The sequence below is a fragment of the Prosopis cineraria genome, unplaced genomic scaffold (genome assembly GCF_029017545.1).
Source record: "Prosopis cineraria cultivar Desert tree isolate PC_DT_omini unplaced genomic scaffold, ASM2901754v1 PC8, whole genome shotgun sequence".
Classification (NCBI taxonomy): domain Eukaryota; kingdom Viridiplantae; phylum Streptophyta; class Magnoliopsida; order Fabales; family Fabaceae; genus Prosopis; species Prosopis cineraria.
Genome location: NW_026555339.1, coordinates 16,840,784 through 16,847,719, shown reverse-complemented (window position 1 = coordinate 16,847,719; position 6,936 = coordinate 16,840,784). Strand labels below are relative to the sequence as shown.

The following is a 6,936-nucleotide window of genomic DNA, read 5'->3' as shown; positions in this document are numbered from 1 at the left end:
GAAATACTCCCAAAATTCAAAAATTCACCTCCCAACTTCAATTAAATTTCTCCTCTTTCAAACCTTACAAATCGTTAGTAGATTTCTGTTGCTCAATTTCTTCAGCCGCGGAATCTATTTGGTATAGAAGATGCCTGCCACAAATCATTAAATTAACAGATGAGGTAAAGAATGATTGTATTTAGGTTTACATGTAATGTAACATGCTCACAAAAATAAAATCAAGTGCAGATACCAGCAGACTAGAACACCACAATAGTCACAGGTTGGATGCATATATCAACTCACATTGCTGTGAACAACAGAAAGTTCAGACGCAAACCAATCAGTAAATTAAGCAAGCAAAGTCTCAAATGACCCTCGATAGTGTCAAACTTGAGCTATGAATTAAATCTACAGTCTCCATTTACAACCTACTGCATTATGCGTCCATCCACAGTACCCATTTGCCTTTTTACCCAAAAAAAACTTAAAAATTATTATATAGTAAACGAAAATAAAAGATCATGGGGACCCCGCAAATTAAGAAAGGTGAATATGGGCCTGCAGTAGAAAATTGAATGGTAAAGCACTCCTTTTGTTATAGAACTTTTTTTTTTTTTTTTGAAAACCCCGCATAGCAATAAATTTTATAGAATGAACTTTACATTCTTTATTTTTTAAAAAAATAAATATAAATTTTTAAAAATATATTTCATTTATCATAATTTTATTCGTGAAACATTAAATAGAGAGAGAGGAAATACAATAAGGGGAACATGTATAATTAGTGAAACAATTTTTTTAAAATGTCTTACATTTTTAAAATAAATTATTTTTATAACATCTAACTTTTTTTATTTACATACTATATCAAACTTATCTGTTCTGTATGACGGAAAAAATTCGAGTTCTGACAGAGGCGTCAAACTATGTTGACGACCTTTTGGAATTTACTACATCATAGTCTGTTCTTGAACTTGACAATTGCTTGATATGAAATCATACACAGTTTGAGAGTCATTTTCGCTGCTTTCTCTCGGAAAAAAATTATTATAACCACAAATCGTATACCCACAATAGAGAGAGAAAGAAAATACATATTTGCATAACAATTATATTATTTGAAAAGTCTTGAAATATTAATTTGGATTGACGTACTAATCTTTAAATAAAAAAAGGAAATTCAAATAAAAATAAAAACAAACCTAAAAATTACTACTAAACATAATTAATAAGTATAACCTAAATTTTTCTATGAATAAACTAGAAGTTCTAGCAAACTGCCTCCACCGCAAGCCTCTTAGTAATATCTCCACAATTTGTTGTCCCAAATGTCTTCTCTGATACATCAATAGAGCATATCAGCTTGCCCACGCACATCTGCAAAATTTAAAGAAAATGAAGATTAATAATTAATCAATGAGATCACTGAATATATATATACACGAATGCATGAAATATGTAATATAGAATTTGTGTCAAATAAAGAGATTACTTTTTCTATAATCGCCAAGGAGTCGTTGTTGCTTTCACAAGTTCCTTTATAGAATGAACCACATGCGCCTTGAGGATTTCAAAACTTGCAAATTTAATGGCAAAAATTGGACGACTCTGACAAGATAGTTCCAATGTGTGATTCTCATAGGCATTTCCACAAGCAGTTCCAACACTAACTGTTTGGAAATTCACATATGATGGATTTCCACCCATCTCTTCCAACAAAACCAAAGTGTTGTCACCGTCTCTAAGGAACGATCGAGGAACATGGTACCTGAAAGAAATATATTTAATTAGGTAAAATATGATACAGATCGTTCAAATTATATATGGATGGTAAGGAATCCAAATATTTTTAAAAGCCAAAAATAATTAATAATTAACTAACCATTTTTGTGTAGGCTTTCCACAGTTAAAAATACACTTTGTGGCAGAATATTCCCCACGATAGTCACAAAGATCAGTACTGCAACCATCTTCTGCGGCCAAGTAGGCAGGCCAGTAGCGACCAATGTTATGACCATTAACCCAAGCAAACCCTTTTCCAAGTCCTTCCAAATCCACCACTACTGGGTCTTTTCCAAGAGGAGCTTTGAATGTGGTCTAACATTTAATTAATTTCATCAAAGATTATAAATAAGTCAGTTTCTGTATATTTGGATATATTGGGTATATCAAAAGAATAACAAACTTAAAATTATCAAGTACCTTGTACCAAGTGAAGCTTTTGTTTGTGGGTAATGGGTCTGATGCCCATTTAGTATTAGAAAATGACTCTTCGCTAAAGAACTTTTTATCCCAACCATCCAACCCAATTCTATAATGCCACTTGTGAGAAGACAAGTCCTTAATGATAGTCTCGTCACCCCTTCTTCCGATCAACTCAATCGGTCCAACTAGACCGGTATGCCATGTGTCAAAGAATGACCCATAGTTCTGTTCAAGCAAAAGACTTACGTTATTAAAATCAATGAATTATATAATTGGTTCAGTATACAAACTTGCATAAATATAATATGATGATACCTGTAGTCCAGTAGTGACACTGAGCAAACTGATTACATTCTTTCCATGTTTCAACTTAATCTTAAATTCAACTTTGTCATTAAGAATGCCATATGTATTCCAATGGGTTCCTATATCCATCAACAAAGATACACATATGATGTTAATAACTAAAATGATTATATTTAATCTATGAGTAAATAAAGTAGCATAAGATAATGTTCTTTAATTCTTACCAATATGGTGCCCATTGAGATATGCATGAATTACTTCGCCGCTTGTGTTAACTCTTAGAGACATATCATTGCTCCAAACAGGATCATCTTTGTCAAGATGAAGGCTTTATCAAAGAAGGAAAAAAAAATTGTTAGACATTCGCGCTTGGAACAATAAAGAGAGAATAAATCAAGAGAAAGAAAGAATGATCAAGTGAGTATGATTAATTACCTATTGATGTACCAAAGATAGTCACTAACATCATTAGTGACTTCCTTTTGATCAATGAGCTTTTTGGCAGAAAAATGAGATTTGCCTTTAAGAGCAGCGTGAATATTCTCAGGCCTCCAAACCCACTTCAATGATTCTGGTTGCTTCTCAGCTTCATTTGGCCAATGTTCATTCACAGAGGTTTGAACATTAATCTAATTAACCACAAATACACACATTAGATTCATTGTCGATAAGACACATTCATATAAGGCAAGATTGGGGTTTACTTGGGTCTGGTTTTTCGACCAACCCAACAATCTAGTTCATTAATTTGAACCATTGTTTGGGTCTGATTGAACAATAGTCTCCATCGGTTGACCCAAGTTTATCAGGTTAGGTCCGTGGGTAACCAAGATAAATTAAATTGGAATTTCATACAAAAAAAAAATATCTCACCTTTGCGGTGTTATACTCTTCAGTTTCACCATCTGGAAGAATGCTAACAGACCAAGCAGGAACAGTGTATTGCTTTCCATTAAATGTGAAAGTTGCATCATCAGTAGTGTTGCTATTGCTCAAGAAAACACTTGAAGATCTATTTGTAGCATACACAGTGGCCTACAACATTTTCAACATCAAACATTATTAACCGTAATACAATGAATATATATATATATATATATATAAAATTCTCAATTTATTTATTACCTTAACAGAATTGCCGAGATCAATTTCAGTTACATTGCCATAGACCAGGTTTTTCTCAATTGATTTCAAAACTTCATGGAGTTTCTTGAGATGGCCCCATTTTGGTTGAGCAATGTTTCCTGCAAATTTATGAATCAAAAAGTCAGACCGATTTTATCACATTCATCGAAAGTTATGTTGAACGAAAAAATTGTAGAAAAAATAAATTGATGTAATCTTCATTACCAAAGTCATCAAGAGGAGCATCATAGTCATACGAGGTTGTAATGTATGGACCACCAGCAGTTCTACCAAAGTTGGTTCCACCATGATACTGTAACAAACACAATATTTAATGAATCAAAATCTCAGAGGTAGTTTGTTTTAATATATTTAAATGCAAATTTATTTACCATATAGTAGTTTTGTAAGGTTCCACCAGTTTGGTAGAACCTAGCCACACCATAGGCAACATCTTCAGCTGTTCTATGAGGATCTTGACCACCCCAGCTTTTGAACCTTTAATTGTAACCATGGAAATTAAAATTATATAAAATATAAATAATTAATCATTAATTAACAAAAATTAAAGAAAAACAGAGTGATTTTGAACATACCATCCTACCCAATTCTCAGTCCAAACCTTAGGACTATTGGGATTGTTGGGTGTGAACTGGTCACAGTAATAACCATTACACGTGTTGATCTGTTAAAGGAAATCAATTTAAAGTATGATTAGAAAAAGGATCATTGATATGAAAATTTTGGGAAAAATTCTTACATTTAAGTAACTAATTAATTAATTTTACCATTGGTTGAGGAGCATCGCTTTGTTGGCACATGATCCACGGAATTCCAATATCATAAGACTCTGCCATAGCAGCACACCAATCTAAATACACATTTCCATCATCTCCATAAGGAGCCATCACATTCCCAAACTCGTTTTCTATCTGTTAATTAAAAAATAATAATTTAACAAGTTATATTGGTGTTATAATTTTGTAATTTTTTTAAAAAAAATTAACTCATGAACGACATTGTACCTGCGCGATAATTATGGGACCACCTTGAGAAGCAAGAAGCTTCTCTTCTGTGATCTATTTATGATCAAGGTAGTGAAATTTTGCATCTCATTCTGTGAAACCAAATAAAAACAATTTACCAATAATTATTTTTGTAATATATACAAAATCATATAAATTAAAGTAAAAAAGAATAATTAATTTAATTAATTAATAACTTAATTACCATGAACACTTTATTTGCCGTTCTCAACTCAATACCAGGCAAATTATGCAACCATACAGGGAAACCCCTGAAATTGACAGTCCCAAAAGAGACAACAATTAAGAAATATAATGTTGAAAAACTAAGAATAATAATAAGGAAAAAAAGGCAAATTAATTACTAATTAGAAAATTACCCGTAATTCCATTCAGCGCAAACATAAGGACCAATTCGAAGAATAGCGTAAAGTCCAGCCTCATGTACGGTCTTGAGAAATCTGATGAGATCATTATTCTCAGAAAAATCATACTGACGACGAACTGATTCATGAGCATTCCAAAAGACGTACGTCTCAATCGTATTGAGCCCTCCTTCTTTAGCTTTTTCAATCAAATCAGGCCACATCTACAACACAAACATATAAAAAAACTCATTTTAATAATATAAGCAAACACACTAATTATTTAATGATTAACAGATAATAATGATACAAGTTATCAGAAGAATCGATATAGATAAGAGCATTGGATATGATACATGATACAACAATTTTCAAAATTTTTAGAGTAGAGTAGAGTGCATATATAATATTTCAACATTCTATGATATAGGAATAAGCGTATATTAAGTTTTAAATCAAAAGTAATATAAAAAATATTAATTTTTTTTTAGTTTTCAAGTGAATATAAAAAAATTGTAATACAAATCTTACATGTGTCATATATCGAATACATACCAAATATACAGGTTTGTTTATTTTTTCAATATCAGTGCTTCATAGAATACGTATAATATCAGATGGAAAATTCAGAGAGCATTATACGTACCTCAGGTGTGCTCCTCGGATAGTGAATTGAGCAGACAGAAATAAGGATCTTACGTTGGCCATCAATAAGGAAAGCTCTTCCATCGTGAGAAACATTAACAGCATTAGTGAGAAGGGCAAAAAGACCGAGAAAATAGAGTAGAGAAAAGAAGATTTTCCCAGAAGCCATAGTGACTTGAGAGAGAACAGAGAACGAACGAAGAGAGAAGAGAGAAGAGAATGTGTGTGAAAATAATAATGCAGAGACTGAAGAGTTTATATAGAAGAAGAAACGTACACTTATCCGACTTTGTTTATATTTGTTTCTTTTTCTTTAAAAAAAATAGTAATCTGTTTCTTTTCTTTTGGTTTTTTTTAAGTCCAATTTTAGATAATCAGTTTACGATTATCCTTATGCTTTTGATATTTAAATTTAAAGTGAATCAATCTGTCCTTAATAGTACAAGATGTCAAAATTTGTTGATGAAAGTTCAGCAAATCTTGGCGAGGCGGCGTGGAGGTATCCGACAAAGATTCGGATGAGGCAAAAATTTAAATTTTCTTAGGATATTCTTTTTCTTAATAAAAGGATTATTTATTTTGTTTTCCAATAAAAAAATTGTAAATTTCCTAATTAAAGTATACAAATGAAAATAATAAAATCAATAAAATGTTATAAATTTCTGTGTGTATCCCACAATAAATGCCATGAATTAATTTAATATTCATAGGGGATAAAAAAGGAATGTAAATTGGATCAAGACTACCAAATCAAATGCATTTTTGAGAGAAAATCACATAATCATAAATCATAATGACTCTAGCAGTCATGTAAATATTCAATAATACTACATCAGCAGTTTCACTAGAAAAAGAAAAAAGCTAGAATGGACCATCATGATAGGAGCAATATAGACCATCCTCCTGGTACTAATTGCACTAAAACATTTTTTTCCCAAATATAAGAGATTGACAACATATTTTTTAATAAATAAACTATTATACCTTATTATACTAAAAAAAAAGTAGTTATAAATTTACTTTAAAAAAATTCATTTTTATTTACAATAATTAAAGACAAAACTGAAATATTACTGTACTTTTTAGTAGATAACCAAATTTTTTAGTTTACATGATTTGGTTGAAAATATCTTATATATAGGGATGGAAGGAGTAATATATACCCTAAAATTTAGGAAAAATGATAATTAAGGACCCATAAAAATATTAATGACAATTACAAATATTAAATTATTGAAATCTTAACAATAGACCATAGTTTTTATTTGTAATAAAAAAAA

At 30.9% G+C, this 6,936-nt stretch overlaps 1 pseudogene; it reads right to left on the bottom strand.

Annotated features, from left to right (window-relative positions):
• Nucleotides 1–1,254: 1,254 nt before the first annotated feature.
• LOC129319043 (beta-galactosidase 15-like) lies at nucleotides 1,255–5,825 on the bottom strand (annotated as a pseudogene).
• Between the last annotated feature and the right edge of the window lie 1,111 nt (nucleotides 5,826–6,936).